The sequence below is a fragment of the Lepidochelys kempii genome, chromosome 5 (assembly GCF_965140285.1).
Source record: "Lepidochelys kempii isolate rLepKem1 chromosome 5, rLepKem1.hap1, whole genome shotgun sequence".
NCBI classification, from domain to species: Eukaryota; Metazoa; Chordata; order Testudines; family Cheloniidae; genus Lepidochelys; species Lepidochelys kempii.
The window spans coordinates 75,554,760-75,580,943 of NC_136384.1; the positions used below are offsets into that span (position 1 = coordinate 75,554,760).

Genomic DNA, 26,184 nt, shown 5'->3' on the forward strand with positions numbered 1-26,184 from the left:
TCCTGCGAAAAACCTCTCACCTATGTCTGAGCTATTGAAGTCCTCAAATCATGATTTAAAGACTTCAAGGTGCAGAGAATCCTCCAGCAAGTGACTCATGCCCCATGCTGCAGAGGAAGGAGAAAAACCCCAGGGCCTCTTCCAATCTGCCCTGGAGAAAAATTCCTTCCTGACCCCAAATATGGTGATTAGCTGACCCCTGAGCATGTGGGCAAGATTCCCCAAGCCAGATACCCAGGACAGAATTCCCTGTAGTAACTCAGATCCCACCCCATCTAACATTCCATCACAGGCCATTGGGCCTATTTACCATGAATAGTTAAAGATCAATTAATTGCCAAAATCATGTTAACCCACCATCCCGTCTCCTCCATAAATTTATCTAGTTTAATCTTGAAGCCAGGTAGGTCTTTTGCCCCCACTGCTTCTCTTGGAAGGCTGTTCCAGAACTTCACTCCTCTGATGGTTAGAAACTTTCATCTAATTTCAAGTCTAAACTTCCCGATGGCCAGTTTATATACATTTGTTCTCGTGTCCACACTGGTACTGAGCTTAAATAATTCCTCTCCCTCTCTGGTATTTATCCCTCTGATATATTTATTTATAGAGAGCAATCATATCTCCCCTCAACCTTCTTTTGGTTAGGGTGAACAAGCCAAGCTCCTTGAGTCTCCTTTCATAAGACAGGTTTTCCATTCCTCGGATCATCCTAGTAGCCCTTCTCTGTACCTGTTCCAGTTTGAATTCATCCTTCTTAAACATGGGAGACCAGAACTGCACAAAGTATTCCAGATGAGGTCTCACCAGTGCCTTGGATAACAGTACTAACACCTCCTTATCTCTACTGGAAATACCTCGCATGACGCATCCCAAGACTGCATTAGGCTTTTTTCATGGACATATCACATTGGCGGCTCATAGTCATCCTGTGGTCAACCAATACTCCAAGGCCCTTCTCCTCCTCCGTTACTTCTAATTAATGCGTCCCCAGCTTATAACTAAAATTCTTGTTATTAATCCCTAAATGCATGACCTTACACTTCTCGCTATTAAATTTCATTCTATTACTCCAGTTTACAAGCTCATCCAGATCCTCCTCTATGATATCCCGGTCCTTCTCTAAATTGGCAATACCTCCCAGCTTTGTTCGAGGACGATGGTTTGCAGTCCTACTGCACCGTCTGCTGAAAGCAGTATGGCGCCCGCACGGAAAAAAGGCGTAAAATGATTGTCTGCCATTGCTTTCACAGACAGAGGGGCCATGGACAACATGTACCCAAAATCACCCGCGACAATGTTTTTGCCCCATCAGGCATTGGGAGCACAACCCAGAATTCCAATGGGCGGCAGAGACTGCAGGAACTGTGGGATAGCTACCCACAGTGCAAAGCTCCAAAAGTTGATGCTAGCCTCGGTATTGTGGACGCACTCCACCGACTTAATGCACTTAGTGTGGACACACACAATCGACTGTATAAAATTGCTTTCCAAAAAAATTGACTTCTATAAATTCGACCTAATTTCGTAGTGTAGACATACCCTTATTAAGAGCAACATGGAAAATTTGGCTACCCTTCTGACTAGTTCTTACTGTTCTGATAGGATGAAATTCACCCCTGTGCAAAAAGCCAGCCTGTGCCCCACTTATAACCTCAGTCAAAGGGTTATGTGGAACAAACTCTGTTCTAGCCATCTTCACAAAGCTAAATTTCAATAATAAAAAGACCGCTGTCCAACACACAGCAGATGTGAACCTTAGGTGTACTTGTTTCATATATAGGCACATGATCAGACACAAGCTTTTAGCTTCCAGAATAGCTGTTTTCAAGGTACTTTGTTTAACCATAGAATTGCTCTTCTTTTCCATGTCATCTTCAAAAAAGAACATTAGAATGGAGACCCATAAGAAGAAAAGTTTCCAAAAGTTATTCTCAACCAAGGCTGTCAAACTATATTTTAAAGATGATTGGTATTTTTTAATAAAAAGTAAAACGGACCTACCTCAGAGACAATAGGGAGAATGTTCTGCCAGCCTTGTTGAATCATTCGACAGTTAGAGTGAGCTCTTGACAGTGATAAGTCAGGAGGCAGACAGGCACAAAAAGAACAGCAAGTTTTGCTAAAGCTGGCCACACAACTGCCCACTCAGTCACCAGTTAATAGTAAGGCTCCATGAAACTGTTGTCATGAAAGCATTCTTCCATTGGTAACTTTGGTGCAGCTTTTATTCTGCTGCAGAGCTTTGTATTTCACCATGTTGTCTGTGCATAAGACTCTGAGACTAATTGTAATATAGAGTAATCAGACTGTACATTCTTTAGGTGACCTTTTATAACACACTCCTCAGATTAACAAAGAGGTCACACTGTGTTTTTTAGACTCTATTCCTTTTATTTAGTGCAAATGATTGCTTCGGTCACTGATGCTGTTTCTTTAGACCCTTTCAAAGATTTCTTTTTAAATACATGAGCTCTACATTTAATTGGCCATTTCATGGGGGAAGAATGAGGCATAAAGTAGAACACCAATTTTGCACTAATTTGTTTACTAGAAGATCATTTTACTCATCAATGTCTGAACCCTGCTAAAGTACAGTTTCAATTTCCTGTCTCAGCCATGGATAAAACAAAGTTGACAACACATATTTTCTCTGTCAAAACATTTCACTTATTTTTCAGTCTGCAGACAGTTTAAGAGTCATAACTTCTTCAAACATTACAGTAGCATTCTTCTTGTTATCATAACACTGGAATGGTACATGAGAAATACATAACATAGGACCAAGCCAATTTAAAAATGTGCCACAGATAAACAGGGATTTTCCAAACAACAGTGTCAAATGGGCAAAGAGGAATACTTTGGCTATTTATTAGATTTCAGTGAAGGTTAGGGCAATAATGTCTGCCATCCTTAGCCTCTAGTGCTCAGTTATATTCTTGTTCATAGTTTTCAGCTGGTTTAGGAGCCACTCCGGCATCTTATACACGGCGTTTCAGTTATCTAAACTGTCTTGCACAGGCTGACATCTGGACAAATTATTTCTTCATCACAGCTGAACAAGTATTTCTTGGCCTTCACAAGATGGCCAAAGCAGACGCAGATTTTAAGTGGCATCCCCACATATGTACAGCTTTATGCTTTGCTTATTGTCATAGGCTTCAGTGGGTCCATCTACACTGCAAAAACAGAAAAAAAAATCCTCCACAGCAGCGAGTCTGAGAGCCTGGTTCAAATGACTAAGGCTCATGGGACAGGACTAAAAATAGTAGCAGAGATGTTCCCAGGGAAGAGCTGGAGTCTAGGTTCCGAGACCTTCCCTCCTCACCAGGTTTCAAAGCCCAGGCTCAAACCCAAGCAGGAAGATCTACACTGCTATTTTTAGCCCTGAAGCACAAGCCCTGTGAGCCTGAGCCAGTTGACCTGGACTCTGAGACTTGCTTCCGTGTTTTGGTTTGCCTTTTTTTTTTTTTCAGGGTAAGTGCACCCACTCACTGACATATTTTTTCAGAGCTCAGTGGGTTGAGGGTAAAAAAAAATACTGAGATAATTGCTTCTGGTTCCCACAGTGGCATGTTGATTGTAGTATAATCATCTTCATATTGCTTGCTACTAAATGCTGAATATAGGGAAGAGAGAGAGAGAGAGACTGTCAATGGAATGGAATGGAATGGTGTGCCTGAATAATGGCCTCCTGCTGCAAGATAAATGCTGAGGCCAGGCCAGGCCGGCCAAAGCATTTGCAGAAAACAAATATTAAGGTAAATCCAAGGTAATTATTTTCAAAGCAGAAAACCACTTACTAGTCAGAAGGTTCCATGACATTATTTCTGAAAAACAAAATAAAATATTTGTAAATGTATAAAATAGATAAAAGCAACTTACCGTACCAGTCAGAGTACCTGTGCTCTGAATTAATGAGGACACTTGCTACTGTGCAAATGCACCAGAAGGTCCAGTGCACCAAGGCCAATTTAAAGCTTTAGGGCCAAACTCAGGGAGCTCAGCGTACAACCCAAGCAGAGGGCTGGGCATCTCCTTAAGGAGTAAAAGGCAGGGTGGACAGAAAGAATCTTCCCTCTCTGGTAACAAAAGTAGCATTAGAGCTGTGGCACTGAGGCTCATTCATCCTAATGGCAAAAGTAGCTTCCGTGGTGCTAACATTTCCCCGTTCCCCATATCCCCCACCCGGGGGCATGACCAGAGGATCTGCACAGCTGTGAATCCTCTCCTTGTGCACCCCTACCCCACCTACCCGTGGGCTCCATCCCCCTAGTCGCATCTGTTGCGCAGCAGAATGGTACTTTGTTAATGTACCTTGTTCATGTGGCAGTAAGGGGTGCATAGAATGCATACAAGTGTGTAACCTGTGAAGTGTACTGGTCTTGCACTATTCCTGAACGTGTCCAGAAACAATGTGCAGAGTTGGGGAGCTGCTTAGGGAACTCATTGCAAATAAAATTCCACCTCTTTTAGTCAGGATAAAGCCCACATTGGGCCAGGAGTCTATTCACCACTAATAGTCTCGGATAGTGTTGAATGTTTAGATATTAGAGATGAGAAATAGCTACTGCTAGCTGCATTAATATAGATTATCTATTCTATCTACTGCTTCCTTTATTCCCATAGACTACCTAGTCTAGCCCCCACTAATGTATTTATACGTTTACGCCATTTTACACACACATTTTCTAAATAAAGTTGGCACCAAGATCTAAATAATTACCTCTATTACAGATTTTTTGCAGATTTTTCTTCACTTCCCATCCTGCTCTATTGTATATATTTCTGTCTGCTTTTAAATAGCAGCCACGTCTGCATTTCAGTAGAGGATGAAGCAATCCATTCCTTTGGATCAGATAATGCTACAAGGATTTAAATTCTTATTTTTCATGTATTCTTTTCTAAAAATCATTGTAACTGTTAAACACAGGCCTAGTCAGTGAGATGCAGGGTCTTCCTTTTCTCATGTGAAAAAAAATTTCTTCTTCTCTATAGATTGTTTTACCCAGACCACATTAATGTGTCAATGTCACACTTCATGATACTCATCTGGATTTTACTCATCATGATACTTCATGGATTAATGACTGCTTGTCTATATCTGCCATATCCCTACCTTTTATTGTTAAAACATGCTCTAAATCTAAATCCTCAGTTTTACTAATGGACCTGCTGGATCTTTAAACCTGCCCTATCCCCCATGTCTGTTTTCCCTCCTAGTGATTGCAATGTTGTTGTCGCATGTTGGTCTCAGGCTATTAGAGAGACAAGATGAGTGACCAACTTCTCTGGTGAAAGAAATGAGCTTTTGAGCTATGCAGAGCTCTTCTTCAGGTCCTGCACAAAACAGAAGTTGGTCCAATAAAAGATATTACCTCACCCACCTTGCCATCTTAGTGTAATTGTGAGACTGAAATTTTCAACCTGAAGCTCCAAGGGCAGAGTGTGAAAGCAGCAAAAGTGATGTTGTTAAAAGAGGGGGCGGGGGGACAGGGAAAGAGATCCAAATGAGTTTCAGGAGAATCATTTCCTGAAGGTTTAATTTTCCTGCCTGTATAGTTCTCTTTGCTCTTAACTTCAGAGAAAATCTTGATTAGAATAGATCTAATTTGCTGTTATCTTATTTTGGGCAATTGTTTATTTGTAGTGTTAAATAACAGCTAGCATTTGGCTTAGGTAAACACCCAAAAGTGGGTCTAACTAAACTATCCAGATTTTCTGGGTCTTCAAATTAAGCTGCAGATCTGCTTTCTCACAAGATTTCCCATTCCTCCTACTTGCTGCACTCAAGCAGAAAATAGCTGCTATTCAAGAATAGTTTTTCACATGGTGGCCTGCCTATTCTCGTTCAGTCCCCAGCATGAACCATGAAATTAAAAGGCATGAAAATTAAAACTACTTTCAAAGATTTTTTCAATTTGAGTTTTGGCTAATTTTTGCTTTAGTTCTTATTTTTCCTATTGGGTGGATCCATTCCTTAATGCATCTTCTTCGTTGCTCTGTTCCAAAAATGTTGGTGAACTTTGCCACATCTTCCTTCTTTTTGCTTTCTTCGTCAACTTGGTCATGCTGTCTTCCTCTAGTACATGACCCTATTTTTTTAAAGTGTATATGGGCTCCCAGTTCATTCTTCTGTTGCATTTTATTGAGCTTACTGTGTGTCACTCTGTTTTTGGATCGTTGGCCAAATCGAATTTTTTTTTTTTAAATCCATTTCAGGTCAAATGAAACAGTCTGTCTGACCTGAAACAAAACATGGTTTCATTCAGAGGGTTTTTTAAAAAACTTTTTAAAAAAAATCAAATTTGAAATGAAGTCATTTTGAATAAAAAATCAAAATGTTTCATTTCAAAAATATTAAAACAAAATATTTTGATTTTGGGGTGCTGGTTGTGGTTTTCACAGAAAAAAAATTAGCAACCAAAACTGACTTTTTTCTTTTAAGCTGATATTTTCCAGTTTTCAATTTCTGAGAACAAAAAACTCATTGCCTACAACATTTTGATTGTCACGTTTTCTGTTTTTAGATAAAATGCCCAAAAAGTTGAAGAAAAATTTGGATGACAATGAAAAAAAAAGGAAAAAATATAATAGGATTTTTTTTTTCCAGAGCAGCTCTAGCTTGAACCCTGATCTGGAGAAACCAACCACCTTTAAGAGTGAGATGTTCATTTCATACCCATTCACTTCCCTGCAAGAGTCTTAAATTCAATTTACAGTTCCAGGCTTGGACTCTAAATTCTGTCCAATTTTACACCATTACAATCCAACTTACTTCAATGGATTTACTCCCAGAGTCTCTCACTCCTTGGGACTGTAGGAGGCAGGAGTAATGTGTGGGCCATGTTCTCAGCCACTGCAAGGAGGAAGCATCTGATGTTACTGTAAGAAAGGCAATGCTGGGCTCCAAAAGGGATTTAATGCTGGAAGAATGCAGACTTCAAAGCCTGAGCTCTAGCCTGAACCCAAACATCTCCACAGTTATTTTTAGCTCCATAGTACAAGCTCTGCAAGCCCCAGTTTGTAGCCCCGGCTCTGAGAGTCACTCCTGCAGGCTGACACTCACTGCATAGACGTACCCAAAATGAGGTCCAGGTCATGTCTAATACACAAAGCTAGTACTAGAGATGATCTAAAAAGCCTTAAAAGCAAAAGGTTCAAGATGTACTGATTGCATTGTCTCCTTTTTTCAGTAGCATCTTTCCATAATTGTAATGTAGGAATTTTAAAAAATGATCACTCTTTCTGAAAATTGTTTGTTATAGTTATTCTTATTATTAGTAATACACTCCTGGGTATATATTAATGGACCCTTAATGCACATCTTGGGTGGTTAAAGTCTCTTGGCCTTCAGCCTCATGCACACACTGTACCTGAGGCATGTATTTATAGCCTATTAATGTACCCCGTCATGTCTTATTGCTTTATTATTTTACTTGATGCAAATTTGGAACCAGTCCCTTAGCAATAGCAATCTAAAATGACTAATGTGAGGAGTAGGGGTGGAAAATAAAGCTATGAATTTCTGCTGTGGGCTAAACATCTAAAATAGAATTTTATAATAAATTTAAAAATTGTATGTACTACAGTATATATACACTGCACCTCATAATTCTCATTTGTGTTAAGTAGAGTTATGGAGCAGAAACAACATGAGTTATATAATCGTAAGGCTCACTTACTGTGAGCCGAGCTCTGCTCAGTTACTTCAACGTAAATTCAAAGCAACTCCAAAAGTCAGAGAGCCAGAGAATAGAATTTGTCCTTATCTGCCTTACTCAGAGTAGTATGGTCCCAGAATTTTTTTCATGAGCTACTTTGAAATCTTAACCTACACCCATTTTCCCTGTGCAAACAATAATCACCACCTCAACCAACAATAAGAGGTATCAAATATCCTCCCTATACACAGCTGGTATCTTCAAAGCAGAGGACAACGCCTTGTTCTCCTTATCTTTTTGGACACTTGGGATATCTTGGACATTTTCCACATCCCCCTAGATGCCAGCCCTAGGAATCTATTTTGTTTGATGCATCGTAACAGTCTTGCAAACTGGCTGTTTTTAAATCAGCCATCCCCCATTTTGCTACTAGTGGGAACTTATCTCTCAGTAATGAAAGTGGAAGTTACCTATGTGATAAGGGCAAGAAGAAACAATACCCCTAGAGTGCTTTCTTGTAAGCACCAACCAGGAAGGTTAATATTGCACTTGCAACTTTAGAATTAAGTATTAATTTAGGGCCAAATCTTGCTTTCCTTACTCATGCAAGCCTTCTCACTGAATTGAATTGCCATGAGTGGGATTTTCAAAAGCACTCAGCATTACCATCTCTCTGCTCCCTCAGAAATAAATGGGTCCACCCCATAATTCCTGTTAATAATGGCATTATTGCCATGCTACACTAGGACACTCACAAAGTTAAGGTGAATCAGCTAAAGGTGTGAAGTCAGTGTACATAAATTAAAGCGTGTTAGATTCCCATGTGGATGCTCTCATTCAGGAGTAAAGTGGCTTTAGTGAATTGTAAATTAGGGCTATAGCCACACAGTTCAGACTACAGGGGTGTGAACAGCAGTGCACCCCAGAAGGCCGAACTGCAAGCCACTTTACTCTTGGGTGAGAGTATACACTTGCGGGTGGGAGGGTGGAATTCACTTTAATTTATCCACATTGATTTCACAGCTTTAGCTGATTCACTTTTACTTTCCTGAAAGTCCCTGTGTAGACAGACCCTCAGGTAATACAGGTGAAAAATGTTGCCTGCTACCATATCACACTGCAATTCACAGCATGCAAAGTTCGACTACTTAATTAAGTAGCCTTTTTTCTTCCCCTAGAATTATGGTGGCAGAGATCTTTAAAGTGTGCGCCTGACCTGAATACATCAGTAAAAGTATTCACAAAACAAAACAATTTGAAATGAATTGTATTTTGGAAAAAATGGCCAAATTTTTCAAAAATTACTTGTGGTTTAGGGTGCCTCACCTTCAGAGTGTGCACCCTAAAAAGACACCTGCAAGACATCTAAGAGGGGCCTGATTTTCCCTTTGCAGTCTCTCTGATAAACAGAGATTTGCAGTCTCTCTGATAAACCATTAGTGTCAGAGCCAGTGCTAGGCATGTGCAGACTAAACAATTGCTTAGGGCCCCCAGCAGCTCTAGGGGCCCCCCTAGTTGCTTTTTATTATAAGAACTTGCTGATTTTAGTATGGGGGGGAAGGGCGCCAAAAATATTCCTGTTTAGGACCCCTGCTGGGCTATCACGGATTCTGATTATCTTCTTACTTACACCAAAAAACAGGCACACTTTTACTGAAGACTATAATGGAGCTACCCTGGTATAAAAGCAGTATATGTGAAAACAGGCCCTAGATGACCACCACATTCGCAATATTTGTTTCTTGATTAAAAATAGCCACTTGTTTAAAGGTATGTCATTTGTCTTACTGAGTGTTCCATAGATATGAGCTTTACTTCTACTTGGTTAAATCCTATGGGATTCTGGTCTGCACAGCCTGTCTTAGTATTAACAAAATTGTACTTCCATCTCAATCCAGTCAAAAGTTAAAATCTGTTCAACTCACATTCTTTGCTGCTTTGCCAATGTATTCTTCTAACAGTAATTTTTTTCCACCAAGTATTGTTGAACTATATTAAATGCAGACCATTCTATCTCACAATTCCATACCTACCTATCTGTGGTTCAGTATAATTCAGAAACAACACACTAAATCAATTTTTTAAAAATTCTTCTAATAGTGATTTATCCTTTCTCAAGATTAATAGGAGTTAGGGCTTGTCTATATGTTTCAGTGTGCACTATGGGGTGTTATTTCTAAAGCACACTAAGATGTTGAGCACTAATTGGTCAGGGTAGACTTCTGAAAGTTTCATAATTCACTTTAACGTAGTGTCTACAAATAAAGTCTAAAATCATGTACCACAAGTAGTATAATATTCTGTCCCAAGCTCTGCTGAACTGTAAGGATACACTATTGCCATCTGCCCTGGCCACAGGGGCTAAACTCAGTGGTGACAAACAGCGGTGTAAGTCACACGTCATCCATAAGTGTGATAAGTGATGAAGTGCAACTTTCATTGATTTGCCCACAGTCACTGCACTGGGGGAAAAATATCAAGTGTAAATTAAACACCAAGGACCTAAATTCAGCTCTAAATTCCATTGGTATAAATCTAGAAAAACTGCGCTGAAAGCAGTGGAGTTACCAATTTTATGTCGGTTTAATTCAACAGGGAGTCTGATCTCATGGGGAAGAAAAGTGGGTGTAACAGGAAAAGCAACAGCCAGGAGGTTAAAAATAAAGGGATGGATTCCCCAGTCTGATCCAGCCCCTTTGCACCACTCACTCTACATGGTAGTATACAAGGGACTAGGAACTAGTCACAAGTCTCCAGCAGAGAATCCCTCTGTTGAAGGGGAACTCCCTGCTGGCAAAAGTGTGCTGAGATCCAAGCCCAACTGTGGCACAGCTCCTGTAAACTCCATTAAGGCCTGTGGTGCAACTTTGCGCAGTGTGTTAGGAGCACAGAGTCATGTACGGAGTAGGGCTGACTTTTGGAATCAGGACGTCAGAACTAAGGCAAAAAGGTACAATTGGGAGCTTTCATCTCACTCCTTGCCTGTGGAAAAGCAAGGAAGCAATGGTTCCAAGTCCATGTATTCTTAATCTTCTGCAGAATTAAGGCAAAAATAAACCTGGCTATTTATTCTGAAAGATACTATAGTAAAAATCAGCAGTCTTTCATTTTAACAAAGGAGACTTTGGGAAAAATAACTCCCATCTTATTTATTTAAAAAAATGCAGCCTAGAATAAAAGTATGGGCCTGATTCTGAACTCTCTGGTGCAAATCACTAGTAACCGCACTGCAACCCATAAAGACAAAATGGTGTAAGTGAGATCAAAATCTGGCCAATTGTCTCTAAAGGAGTGACCTTCATGGGGAATCTAGGATACTCTCTCAACTCCACCAAATATTTGAAGTGTTATTTTCTGTATTTTGCACCTCTCTCATCAGGCCGTCATTACCGCCTATATAAAAAGAGAATCCAGTTTGAAAGGTGCTCTATTTATGGAGCACTTTTTGTCTAAAATGTGCACTCAGGAGCCTAGCAGACATATTTTTCTTATATGGTAGAGGTAGAGAGCCCTAATTCACAACCAGATTCACCCCCAACCTACACAATTTCAGAACTGAAGACTACAGGAACAGGGCATACAATTGCTTTACTTTCATACAGAAAAAATATATCTGATTCAAACTATTTCACATGCAAAACCCATCTAAATTTAACATTCAAGTTAAAATAACTGAGTAAATGGTCAAGGTAGTCTGCACAACATTAACTTCCACCTCTTATCTAAATCCAGAGTTCTCACATGAGGAACTGAATTAGCCCTTATTGGTATTAACTTGACTTGGGAAATGGCTAACCATTTAAATGCTCAAGATGGCTGATCTAATAAATATCATGGGCCTGAGTCAGCTCTCACTTACATCTGTTTTGCACAAGTGCAATTTTATTGATGACAATGAGGTTATTTCTGATTTACACAAGTGAGAAGGTGGATTCTGGCCCAGTATCTTTATAGCTAACGTAGCTGAAATGTAATCTCTATCTAAATTGCTTCATATTTTGCAGTTTTGGATCACATTTAGATCTTCTTAATAAAAAGGGACATAAAAGGCAATATGAAGAGGTTCTTTGAATACATTAGGAGCATTCTTTGACAGGGTCACTGGAGTAATGGACAGGGGGAAGTAGTAGACATGAAACATGTTGATTTTAGTAAGGCTTTTGACACAGTCTCACCTGACTTTCTCATAGGCAAACTAGGGAAATGTGGCCTAGATGGAATTAGTGGGTGCACAACTGGTTGAAAGACCGTACGCAGAGTAGTTATCAATGGTTTGCTGTCAAACTGGGACGATATATTCAGTGGGGTCTGGTACGATTTAATATTTTCACTAATGAACCAGATAATGGAGTAGAGAATATGCTTTGCAAGTTTGCAGATGACCCATGCCGGGAGAAGTTGCAACGGCTTTGGAGGACAGGGTTAGAATTCAAAGTAACCTTAAACAGAAATAGGAACACTGAGTTCAATAAGCAGGAACCAGGAAACAAAACAGGAACAAGGAGCAGGAAGGCAACACACTCCAGTTTTCACAGTAGTTAAGGTCTGGAATAGGCTTCTAAGGGAGATTGTGGAATCCCCATCATTGAAGGTTTTTAAGAATGGGTTGGACAAATGCCTGTCAGGGATGGTCAAGGTATAATTGGTCCTGTCTCAGTGCCAGGGGCTAGACTTGATGACTTTGAGATCCTTTCCAGAACTACTTTTCTACGATAACCTATTAAAATATTTTTCATGCATTTTTTTCCTGCGTTAACATGTAAGCGAGCACATAATCACAGAACCTCAGAGTTACAAACTGACCAGTCAACCACACACCTCATTTGGAAGTACACAATCAGGCGGCAGCAGCAGAGATGGAAACAAAAAAAAAAATCAAATACAATACAGTACTGTGTTAAATATAAACTACTCAAAAAATAAAGAGAAAGCAGCATTTTTCTTCTGCATAGTAAAGTTTCAAAGCTGTATTAAGTCAATAGTCAGCTGTAAAATTTGAATTAACCATAACATTTTGTTCAGAGTTAGAGTTACAAACAGCCTCCATTCCCAAAGTATTCGTAACTGAGGTTCTACTGTGTATAGTATGTCTACTCTCCCGCCTCACCCCTCCTTCCCCCCAACCCAACCTTTCCTGAAAATAAAGGCCCTTATTAACATTAGCTGGTATATTACTGCAGTGCTTTCTGAGGAAGGAGCAGGAGATACTGGTGCTCAAACACTTCCCCTGATTTACCATGAGTAATAGGTCTTTGCATAATTATAGTGGAAGAGGTAGAGCGGTAGGAAAGAATTACAGTGTGTGTAATGTTTTGCTTCAGAGAATGCTTCGGTTCATTTTCTTGCTGCCTATGTATGCTGCAAATGAGAAAGTACCCAGCTGGCAACTTTGCTTCTGATTTATAGGAAAGGTCAGTTAATCCCAAGAAGGCATTTTGCTAAATATCAAGATATCGCCCCATGTGTTTTCGCTGTTTAGCTCAAAAGAAGTTGGAAGCTAAAGCATTAGCAAGGCTAATCACGATCACTCAAAGTAATTTTGATTCACAGAGTTGAATACTTTGTGGATTGTAATTAAGATTATAAATTTACATTGTTTCCCTATTTGTCTCAATACCCCACAGCTTGACAGAATGAGCATGCAATCTTTATCTACAGTGTGACTGATACACTGCCAGGCAGATGGCATTAGGACAGGTGAAGTACATTACAATACCAATCCTATAGTTCCTATTCACACAAAACTCCAATTGAAGTCAATTGGAAGAGTTGTGTGAGTAAGGACCCCATGTGGGACATGCAAGTACTTTTCAGTTATGTCTACTACCTCTAAAATAGCATAGTTTTTGTTCAATTCCTCATCTTTGGGCTTTAGAAACTTCAAACAAGATTTTAAATTCAAGCAACAGGCACATTTTCTTCCATGACTATTCAGATACTTAAAGGAGAAAAGGTAGGTGAGGTAATCTCTTATATTGGACCAGTTTATGTTGGTAAAAGGGGCAAGATTTCAAGCTTCACAGAGCTCTTCTTCAGGTCTGGGGAAGGTAACCAGAGTGTCTGAGCTAAATACAAGTTGAAAAGTTTGTTGGGGATATGGTGTTCACACATGCTGTAGGAGACCATGTCAAATGAAGTGGGCAATTAAGGGATAGCAGGCAATAGAGGTGAGTGACAAATTGTTGTCATGAGCTGTAAAACTATGGTCTCTGTTTAGTCCACAGTTTTTAGCGTCTAACAGAATCATGAATTTAAGTTCCCAAGCTTGTCTTTTGAGGTGTTGTGCAGGTTTCCTTTGAGAGTGAGGACTCAGAAGTTAGATGTGGAGTGATCACTTTGTGAAAAGTGTTCATCCACAGGTGACAGGGTGTTTTTGTCATATCATTTTTCTGTGTAAGTTCATTCAAGAGCATAGCGATTATCTGTGGAGCTTGAACGCTTGTCTCTTCTACCAATGGATTATGGTCCAATAAAATATATTACCTCATGTACCATGTCTTTCTTATATCCTGGGTCCAATACGGCAACACCACCACTACAAAAAATACTTAAAACCACAACCTGAAATCACAGGCTGCTTGCAACAAGAGTGGCAACTAACTAAATTAACATCAGCACATGAGGAAACCTACATGTAACCTCCAATGCTATGAAATAAATGGACCAGAAGTATCACATTTACATTTGTTTAAGAAAATGTGCTTCAGCAGGAAGGCAGAGTATAAATAAAAGCAGATAAAAGCTCTGTAGTACCCTCGAAAAAACTGCTGAAGTGTCCAGAACCTAACACTCCATAACACTTCCTATATTAAAATAGTACATCACCCCTAGCAAGAGACCAAAGTGAAAAGACAAGGTCACTAGAGATCTTTTTAGTTTGCTTCAGTTTTTTGCCAGAGAGAAAAATTACCTGTGGCATATGGGTAACTCTTCCTGCAGAAAATGGGATCCTGAAAGGCTTACAGTGGTGAAGTGAGCTCCAAGGTGTGATGCTGTATGGATTCTGGGGGGAAACTTGAGGATATTATGAATATTCATATTGTAACATTGCAATGAGTTATGCCAGATATGCCATGTAAGATATCTGCAAAAATGTTATAATTTGCCAGATATGATAATCTCATGTATGTGTTTGTATCACCTTCCTATTTTGGGTTATAGATATGTATGTATGTCTGTATTTCAAACATAGGCTATGTTTCTGGGTGACACCCCCAGACAGTTTAGCATCAGCACTGCTTGATGACCCCAAGGACCATCAACTGACCCATTGAGAGAAGGCAGATACATCTTATGACTCAGCAAGGCATGCAGGGGCATGACTATGGACAGAAATCTAAGGCTTTCAAGCCATGTGCTGGGCATCTTGATTTGAAACAAAGGAAGCACAGGCTGCATGGCAAAAGACTGTAAATGGCAGCTGCATCTTCTCCATTTTATCTTCAATCCTGCTTCTTAACTCTGGAGGAACTTTGCTATTAACTGAAGCTCTGAACAACCAATCCAAGCTGTGGATGTATTCCAGAGGGACTTTCAAGCCAGCAAACTCACCAATACTGCTAGGAACCTCATATATGGACTTTGGAGTCTTTGTGTGTATGTGACTCAGTCCCTGGAAAAATCATGGAGCAGGTCCTCAAGGAATCCATTCTGAAGCACTTAGAGGAGAGGAAAGCAATCAGGAACAGTCAGCATGGATTCACCTAGGGCAAGTCTTGCCTGACTAACCTAACTGCCTTCTAGGACAAGATAACTGGCTCTGTGGATGAGGAGAAAGCAGTGGACTTGTTATTCCTTGACTTTAACAAAGCTTTTGATATGGTCTCCCACAGTATTCTTGCCAGCAAGTTAAAGAAGTATGGGCTGGATGAATGGACTATAAGGTGGATAGAAAGCTGGCTAGATTGTCGGGCTCAACGGGTAGTAATCAATGGCTCCATGTCTAGTTGGCAGCTAGTATCAAGCGGAATGCCCCAAGGGTCAGAGATGCGGCTGGTTTTGTTCAGTATCTTCATTAATGATCTGGAGGATGGCGTGGACTCACTTAGGATGGAAGAATCCCATGCACTGCTACAGACTAGGGACCAAATGGCTAGACAGCAGTTCTGCAGAAAAGGACCTAGGGGTTACAGTGGACGAGAAGGTGGATATGAGTCAGTGTGCCCTTGTAGCCAAGAAGGCAATGGCATTTTCAGCTGTATAAGTAGGGGCATTACCAGCAGGTCGAGGGACATGATCATTCCCCTCTATTCGACATTGGTGAGGCCACATCTGGAGTACTGTGTCCAGTTTTGGGCCGCACACCACAAGAAGGATGTGGAAAAATTGGAAAGAGTCCAGTGGAGGGCTACAAAAATTATTAGGGGGCTGGAGCACATGTCTTATGAGGAGAGGCTGAGGGAGCTGGGATTGTTTAATCTGCAGAAGAGAAGAATGAGGGGGGATTTGATAGCTGCTTTCAACTATCTGAAAGGGGGTTCCAAAGAGGATGGATCAAGACTGTTCTCAGTGGTAGCAGATGACAGAACAAGGAGTAATGGTCTCAAGTTGTGGCGGGGGGGGAGAGGGCAGGAGAGAGACCCTCCTCTTTCCCAGCACAAGCTCGGGGGCTGCTGTAGCAGGGGAGAGAGGGCACATCCATCGCATTAGAAAGGTAAGACTACTGGTATTAAAATACAAGTTGTGTGCTTTTATTGGTAGAACAAAAAACTTTAATATATAGTGTTTTTATCCAAAGTGCTTAGCTAACTATTGTAAAATGTTATAAACAACATTTGGAAAGATCATTAAGTGGTCTGCTGAGACCCTCAGCAATTTTCAAGTGGTCCATTAAAAAAAATAGTTTGAGAACCACTGTACTAGAGGATTGGCTGGCAGCATGGTATTTGGAGTAAGATCCAAACCTATAATGGCCTGGTAATGTGGCTGACCCTTTGGGGTCAAAAGAACATTTTTGTATATGTGAGCAGAGTTTAAAATAAATTCACTGTTCTGCACCTAGGTGCTGATTGGGAACCAGAAAACTGGAATGCAATAAGGGGCTGTGTGATTTCCAAACACTATGTGACTAGATCCCCCTGGCATGTAGTCTGGGACTGTAGTGGGCCTGCTGAGCATCCCCACTCTCCCCCCCCCCCCTTTGCCCCTGCTTGCTGGGAGTCAATAAATAAATAAAAAAACACACACATACACACACAGCAACAGGCTATAATAAGCTGCAAGCCAAAAACTAGCCAACAAGCAACTCACAAGCCAATTAAGCCCAAAACAAGCCCAATTTCTGCTTTTTTTTTTTTGTGGGTTTGGCATGTCTGAGGAGGGGGCTATGCCACCATAGCCTCTGTAGTATAAATGTAGCCTTGGTGAGAAGATGCCACATCACTTTAACCTCATCTACTAATATCTCAGTAGCTTTACCCATTTCTAGGTATTATCTTGAGTTTTAGACAGATGGAAAGCTCAATGAAACTTGGAGGCAAAGAAATGCTAAGTACCAAACACCAGATACATATGAAAGTTTCCTTTCCATTTTTCTTTTTAAAGGGAAACTCAAAAAGAAATGCCTCTAAAACTGCTATGTCTAAAAATTATATGACCAGTTAGTTCCAAAAATGAGATCACAAAAAAATGCTCACCCTAAGTAAAAAAGTAAACAAACACCCATCTTATGTATGTGTGGATTGATCTCTCCATGTTCTGAGCTATCCAATGTTTCCTATACAGGGTAAACCAAGCTCCGTTCAGCATCCTTCAGTCTATGCTTTTGTTGTCAAGTCAGTGGACATTTTGCCAAGTATTTTGAAGCCTGGTAAAATATTCAAAAATTTAACCAAAGAAACCTTTGCACCTTCCTATCACTGCGCACATTTAGTATCAGCATATTGGGTCTAGAAAGATTCTTGCCCTCCTGCTTTTATTAAAATCTCTTCCCCTGAATCCTCACTCCAGACAAAACCAGGGAATGTGGCTCATTTAGAGCCAATTTCCTGCTCTTAATGCCACTCTCCTCCCCCCAAAAAGAGACTATTTCAATAAATTTGACAGGTAGCAGAATTCTTACTATCCTCTACTTGAATTGTAACAGTGCAAAATCAGATTACAAATCCAAAAAAAGTCTCAAAAATGCAGCAAAGAGATTTGCAAGTGGTTTTTCTTTTGCATCTTAAGATAAGAACTGGCTAAAAAAAGAAAAACTTCTGAGATAGGATGGCCATTACTGTCATAGGTAGCAAAGCATCCAGGCTGTTGCATCTGAACTGTATGCCCATGCCCCTCCCCACTTCCCCACCTTTATTTTTCTGCTATCCAAATTAACAGCAGGTACTCATGATAAGACATCTCTGCCCAGAAATCTGGGGACATAAAATCACCATGTCATGCATTTAAAAACAAGTGTCACTTGTCCCCTGATTGAGTTATAAGACCTGGCAGAGTTGCCTTTTACAGTGTTTGATGGTTTCCATAATCTTCAAGCATCAGACTCTTTTTAAGTTAATTCAAACTGGCCAGCTGTAAATTTGCCGTGAGTTATTTCCAGCATTATGTAGTTCTCAGGGAAAAAAGATGAAGAGAAAGGTTCAGTTCAAGGTAACCCTCAAAGCATATTTCAGTTGAGGGTCTGAACAACTATGAGATTCCAGCACAAAACTATTCTCAGGTCCTGATTTTTTTCTGAGCTCCTTCAAAAAGTTTGATACACGTCAACCTGGGCTGTTCTCAGTCCTGGTTTATTTAAAACAGTTCATACAGTGGACACAGAAGAGCATGTGCATCTCTTATTGGCCTCTACTATGATTACACCCAATCCACTAATTAAATAAAAAATTTGGGTCAGGGGTTCACTGCCCAAGTTAATTGGCTTGCTGACAAAAAGGTCTTATTCATTAATCAAATAATAATTGTTGCCATGAATAAATAAAAAAAGCCTAGAACAGAGATGTTTGCAATAATGTTTCCCAGTGGTTTCATCAACCCTTTCCCTCTCTGACATCCAGTACGTTTTCCTCCCAGGCTCACACACAGAGTAACATATTACTGCTCATCTGTAGCTTTTACACCACAGTGGAGCAAAACTCCATGGAGGAAAGGAACAGATGAGACAAGCCACAGCTAAAAGGTGTATACATCCCTATGTCTGACCTAAAAACAACCCCCAAATTACAAAACATTCTGGTACAAAGTAAGGGGATTTAACCAATGTAAGTCCCAAAGCAGCAGTTCCAAGGCAGAGTGTTAATGTGGATGGCAACTTTAAAAGCGATAACCCAGCAATAGGCATTAATTTAAAGAAAGCTGCATGGAACTGGAAGACAAATAATGGGCCCCAAAGATTCATTATTCCTTGGGGAAGCTGGTTTCTCTTCATGGAATGTGATTATATTGTGCTGATTATTACGTGCCAAGGACCTGGCTCCTTGCTTTCTGAAGGCAGCAGATCACTAGATTTGAAAGTTTGCTATAGCACTTTTTGGTAAAAATCCATTGGTTGAGTTATGAGACCTGTCAGAGTTAGATTTTTCTCAACTGTATTCCCTGTGCAAGATATGGAAGACAAACGATGTGCCCAGCATCAGCAGGAGTCCAGCTAGAAGAGTAGGAGTTAAAAAAAAGCAGAAATCTTAGCAGAGGGAAGAGGGAGAAATGTGTGTGTGTTTTAACACAGGATCAAGTTACTTGGAGTTAACATACTCACAAATTCCCTCAACAGCATCCCAGCTTTATAAAATATTCCCCCAATTACTGCCCAAGAAACTGACCACCATGCAAAAATGTGGAATTTAGCAGTTACTAATGTTATATCCCGTCAGCAGTTAGGTTTTGAGAACCATAAAATTGTACCACAGTCTGTCTCTCTTGGGAAATATGTAGGTAACAAGATACATGTGTGGATCCCTACCACCTCAGGTATCCACACACTACGTGTGATTTTTTTTTTTAGCATACATGTGGTAGGATCAAAATCAGATGTGGGATGCTTACAGAGTGTCACAGTACTTGTAAAGCAGTATTTCCAGTGTCATGATGCCATCGCCAATAGTACCATCTTCCAGAGATGATGCTTCTGGGAATGATGGCAGAAAACATGGTACCAGACAGGTAAATCAACTACCTGAAAGGGGGTTCCAAAGAGGATGGCTCTAGACTGTTCTCAATGGTAGCAGATGACAGAACGAGGAGTAATGGTCTCAAGTTGCAGTGGGGGAGGTTTAGATAGGATATTAGGAAAAACTTTTTCACTAAGAGGGTGGTGAAACACTGGAATGCGTTACCTAGGGAGGTGGTAGAATCTCCTTCCTTAGAGGTTTTTAAGGTCAGGCTTGACAAAGCCCTGGCTGGGATGATTTAACTGGGAATTGGTCCTGCTTCAAGCAGGGGGTTGGACTAGATGACCTTCTGGGGTCCCTTCCAACCCTGATATTCTATGATTCTATGAAATCAAGGGTTATCACAAAGCCATATCCTCTGTGTCAGAAAATGGCAAGTGCTCCCGTTTGGGGAATTACTCAAAACTTGTTTATAGTCCCAACCAGCTTTGTTAAGATTTGTTTTAAGGGAGACGATGGGTTTGATATATCTATCATTGGATTGATTTTTTCAGACTACAATAAAGCTACTATAGCACAAAATAGGTTGTTCTAGGTAAATATGATACTTGATGGTGATATGGGAAAGAAATAGCAAATTTCACAAATGACTCTCATTCAACTCCCACGTTAAAAGATCTGTCCTTTGTCATACAGATTTACCACCATGTCTTCCGTAAAGCATACAAGACATTAGCCAACTCTAATATTTGTTTAATTCCTTAAAAAAAACTTCTTTGCACTTCCAGAAATTGCACTGCTCTTGCTCAGTCAGGTTAGGTCTTCACTGGGAGCTGAAGGTGTAACTCCTGGCTCAAGTAGGTATACTTGTGGTAGTTCTCATCAAGTTAGCACACTAAAAATAGTTGGGTAGCCACAGTAGCTCTGGCAGCGGCAAGTGGAGGCTCGAGTTGCTTGCTCCAAGTACAGGTTTGTATTCAGTGCAGCTAGCCCATGCTGCTGCTCACCCCTGCCCATGCTACCATGGCTGCACTATTATTTTGAGCTCATGAGCTCGATGACAGCTAGTACAAGTATGTCTAGCCAAGATGGGAATCATACCCTTAGCTTCAACCATAGACACAGCTTAACTGTGTAATTTTATTGAAGTTACCCTGGCCTACTTCTCCAAATCCCTCCTACTGTCTTTTTACCTGCTACTTACACCACATCTGATATTTCCAGTAGCTTAATCTTGTCCTTTTATTTGTATTGCTGGGACCGAGCACATTTATGGAAGCTGAGAGACATACATTAATAAAACTAATGCTTCTACACAGGAAATCCACCCATTTGCCTCTGGCCAAGGACCCAGTCTTCTGGGTGGCAGTGGTCAAGCTTCCAACAGGAGATCTGTGTTTACTGGTATCCCATGCGGGCTCTCCAAAAGAAAAGGCCAGTTCCAGATTAAAGAATGTATGATGTTTCCACACCTTAAGTGCACGCTCTGGTCACCCCAGCAATGTTTACAGTCCAAAGGAATCAATGAACATGTACACTAGTGGTTCTCAACCTATTTACCATTGTGGGCCACATATGCAGCTCTGTGTTATGTGGGCTGCATCTGCACAATATATATATACACTACCTGTATGGTCCTGAGGATATCACATGGGCCGCTGCTGTGTGCTGATTGGGCCGCAAGCAGCCCATGGGCTGAGAACCACTGATGTACACAATGGACAGAAGGTGGGCAGGTGACCTGAGTGGCTTTATTTAAACTAAGAAGGGGATAGAAAGTGAATAGAGAATTGCAAGTAGACTAATAAAATAAAAACCCTCACACAAATGAATCCATAATTTCCCCTCTGTTCCCCCAAATGGATCCCACTTTTGCAAGGTCCAACTTCTAACACACGTTAAAGTGTGCTGAGAAGTCATTGAAACAATCTGTCTGAAGTCTACAACTGTTGGCCAGTATAAAGACAGTTGGAGCCATTCTAAGGAGTTCAAGTGATGGGGCATGCCAATATGCAGAGATGAAGGGCATGAAAAATTGGTAGAGTAGAGCCCTCACAACCACTGTGTCTATGTGCACAGGTAAGGTTGAGGATCTTGATTTAGTTAAATTGTTATCAACCCTTAACTTGTTCACTCAGTGTTTCCTAGTTGTAATGGAGGTGCACTGCCAGGCAGTCCTGATGAGGGCAGGGCCAGGCCATTCCTCACTTCTGAGAAGGGTCTCTCTGCTCTTGCTTCAGGTTGTGCATCTGGATCAGGAAGATGCTCTGACCTGGAGTTTTGCCTGTGGTCCTTACTGGCACCACCAGACAGGATTTCTGAAATCCTAAATGGGGCTTTTGGTGCCTAAATTTCTTGAGCAATTTAGGAAGCACAATTGTCAATCATGGGTGCTTAAAGTCAGGCACCTAAAGCCCCATTTAGGCACCAAAGTGAAAATTGTTTTGATCTAAGGTGCTGATACCCACTGCTCCCACAGGCTGCAAAAGCAGGGCATGTTCTTACCAGAGATGCCTAAAAATTTGGATTTAATTGCCTGAACTCAGGCACACAATCTGACAATTTTGGTGAAAGCATCAAACCAAATATCTGAAGTGGCCAGTGGAGGGAAGTCTATCCCTTGTTTTAAGGAACCATTATTTTAATGAACTTTACTTTTTTCCATATCTGACCTTTGGCCCAGATAAATGTTGATATGCAAATATTTACTGCCCCTCTCCTCATTCCCACCCAGTCCCTGATAGCTTTGTCTTTCTCCTCATCACCATCTCTAGTTAGTCTGTGATTTAGAAAAAAAGATGCCATTTCTCTATTGTTATGTCAGCTTCTTCCTTGTACTTCTCCCACAGGCAATCACTCCAAAGTTTCCCTTGAAACTGAGGATGGAGAAACAGAGGGACAAAGGAGCCACCAGAGGCTGCCTCTTCCTCCTGCAACAGCAATGGGTTGTTGTAGGCCTCCAAGGAGAACTAAGGTGCATGTATACAACCCATTCTTATAAAATGCAACTTTTTATAAACATGTTTCTGAAAATGCAATTGGGAGTGAGTTTCCATAGTGATGTTGTGTGAGAGAGCAAAGGGAATAAGGGGCTTCCTGCAGGAGACATGAAGCCTAGAGCAGATAACCAGACACTCTTGGCATAGGGAAAAGAAAAGGAGTACTTGTGGCACCTTAGAGACTAACCAATTTATTTGAGCATAAGCTTTCGTGAGCTACAGCTCACTTCATCAGATGCATAAAGTGGAAAGTACAGTGAGGAGATTTTATAGACACACAGTCCATGAAAAAATATACATTGTAAGGAGAGTGATCACTTAAGATGAGCTATTACCAGCAGGAGAGTGGGGTGGGGGGAGAGAAAACCTTTTGAAGTGATAATCAAGGTGGGCCATTTCCAGCACATTTCCAGGCGTTAACAAGAATGTCTGAGGAACAGTGGGGGGGAGGAAGGGGGAGGAATAAACAAGGGGAAATAGTTTCACTTAGTATAATGACTCAACCACTCCCAGTCTCTTCAAGCCTAAGTTAATTGTATCCAATTTGCAAATTAATTCCAATTCAGCAGTCTTTCGTTGGAGTCTGTTTTCGAAGTTTTTGTTATAATTCTTGACATCTGAACCAGGAACCTATCCTTGCAACAAAGCCCATTGTCAACTGTGCCCACATATCTATTCAGGGGACACCATTACAGGGCCTAATCACATCAGCCACACTATCAGAGGCTCGTTCACCTGCACATCTACCAATGTGAAATATGCCATCATGTGCCAGCAATGCCCCTCTGCCATGTACATTGGCCAGACTGGACAGTCTCTACATAAAAGAATAAACGGACACAAATTATAACATTCATAAACCAGTCGGAGAACACTTCAATCTCTCTGGTCACTCGATTTCTGATCTCAAAGTGACTATCCTTCAACAAAAAACCTTCGAAAACAAACTCCAACGAGAGACTGCTGAATTGGAATTAATTTGCAGATTGGATACAATTAACTTAGGCTTGAAGAGACTGGGAGTGGTTGAGTCATTATACTAAGTGAAACTATTTCCCCTTGTTTATTCCTCCCTCCTCCCCCCCCCCCCCCACTGTTCCTCAGACGTTCTTGTTAACGCCTGGAAATGTGCTGGAAATGGCTCACCTTGATTATCACTTCAAAAGGTTTTCTCTCCCCCACCCCACTCTCCTGCTGGTAATAGCTCATCTTAAGTGATCACTCTCCTTACAATGTATATTTTTTCATGGTCTGTGTGTATATAGACAGGTTTCAGAGTAACAACCGTGTTAGTCTGTATTCGCAAAAAGAAAAGGAGTACTTGTGGCACCTTAGAGACTAACCAATTTATTAGAGCATAAGCTTTCGTGAGCTACAGCTCACTTCATCGGATGCATATCGTGGAAACTGCAGCAGACTTTATATATACACAGAGAATATGAACCAATACCTCCTCCCACCCCACTGTCCTGCTGGTAATAGCTTATCTAAAGTGATCATCAGGTGGGCCATTTCCAGCACAAATCCAGGTTTTCTCACCCTCCACCCCCGCACACAAATTCATTCTCCTGCTGGTGATAGCCCATCCAAAGTGACAACTCTTTACACAATGTGCATGACAATCAAGTTGGGCTATTTCCTGCACAAATCCAGGTTCTCTCACATCCCCCCCACCCCCATACACACACAAACTCACTCTCCTGCTGGTAATAGCTCATCCAAACTGACCACTCTTCAAGTTAAAATCCAAGTTAAACCAGAACATCTGGGGGGGGGGGGTAGGAAAAAACAAGAGGAAACAGGCTACCTTGCATAATGACTTAGACACTCCAAGTCTCTATTTAAGCCTAAATTAATAGTATCCAATTTGCAAATGAATTCCAATTCAGCAGTTTCTCGCTGGAGTCTGGATTTGAAGTTTTTTGTTTTAAGATAGCGACCTTCATGTCTGTAATTGCGTGACCAGAGAGATTGAAGTGTTCTCCGACTGGTTTATGAATGTTATAATTCTTGACATCTGATTTGTGTCCATTTATTCTTTTACGTAGAGACTGTCCAGTTTGACCAAGGTACATGGCAGAGGGGCATTGCTGGCACATGATGGCATATATCACATTGGTGGATGTGCAGGTGAACGAGCCTCTGATAGTGTGGCTGATGTTATTAGGCCCTGTGATGGTGTCCCCTGAATAGATATGTGGGCACAATTGGCAACGGGCTTTGTTGCAAGGATAAGTTCCTGGGTTAGTGGTTCTGTTGTGTGGTATGTGGTTGTTGGTGAGTATTTGCTTCAGGTTGCGGGGCTGTCTGTAGGCAAGGACTGGCCTGTCTCCCAAGATTTGTGAGAGTGTTGGGTCATCATTTAGGATAGGTTGTAGATCCTTAATAATGCGTTGGAGGGGTTTTAGTTGGGGGCTGAAGGTGACGGCTAGTGGCGTTCTGTTATTTTCTTTGTTAGGCCTGTCCTGTAGTAGGTAACTTCTGGGAACTCTTCTGGCTCTATCAATCTGTTTCTTTACTTCTGCAGGTGGGTATTGTAGTTGTAAGAAAGCTTGACAGAGATCTTGTAGGTGTTTGTCTCTGTCTGAGGGGTTGGAGCAAATGCGGTTGTATCGCAGAGCTTGGCTGTAGACGATGGATCGTGTGGTGTGGTCAGGGTGAAAGCTGGAGGCATGCAGGTAGGAATAGCGGTCAGTAGGTTTCCGGTATAGGGTGGTGTTTATGTGACCGCACACAAATTCACTCTCCTGCTGGTGATAGCCCATCCAAAGTGACAACTCTTTACACAATGTGCATGATGTTCTGGTTTAACTTGGATTTTAACTTGAAGAGTGGTCAGTTTGAATGAGCTATTACCAGCAGGAGAGTGAGTTTGTGTGTGTATGGGGGTGGGGGGGATGTGAGAAAACCTGGATTTGTGCAGGAAATAGCCCAACTTGATTGTCATGCACATTGTGTAAAGAGTTGTCACTTTGGATGGGCTATCACCAGCAGGAGAGAATTTGTGTGCGGGGGTGGAGGGTGAGAAAACCTGGATTTGTGCTGGAAATGGCCCACCTGATGATCACTTTAGATAAGCTATTACCAGCAGGACAGTGGGGTGGGAGGAGGTATTGGTTCATATTCTCTGTGTATATATAAAGTCTGCTGCAGTTTCCACGATATGCATCTGATGAAGTGAGCTGTAGCTCACGAAAGCTTATGCTCTAATAAATTGGTTAGTCTCTAAGGTGCCACAAGTACTCCTTTTCTTTTTGTGTGTATATAAAATCTCTTCACTGTACTTTCCACTTTATGCATCCGATGAAGTGAGCTTAGCTCACGAAAGCTTATGCACAAATAAATTGGTTAGTCTCTAAGGTGCCACAAATACTCCTTTTCTTTTTGCGAATACAGACTAACACGGCTGCTACTCTGAAACTTGGCATAGGAAGGGAACCTCAAGCAGCTAGAGTCATATATATATATATATATATATAT

General features: G+C 41.0%; 1 long non-coding RNA gene across 1 annotated transcript in view; it reads right to left on the bottom strand.

The window, feature by feature from the left end:
* Positions 1–2,404: 2,404 nt before the first annotated feature.
* Positions 2,405–26,184, bottom strand: part of LOC140911542 (uncharacterized) — a 111,150-nt gene continuing 87,370 nt past the window's right edge. Inside the window, exons 4-6 of the long non-coding RNA XR_012159040.2 lie at positions 6,776–6,856; positions 3,801–3,827; positions 2,405–3,616 (exon numbers count right to left, since the gene is read on the bottom strand). This is a non-coding gene — a long non-coding RNA (uncharacterized LOC140911542). The remainder of the gene's footprint in view (positions 3,617–3,800; positions 3,828–6,775; positions 6,857–26,184) is intronic.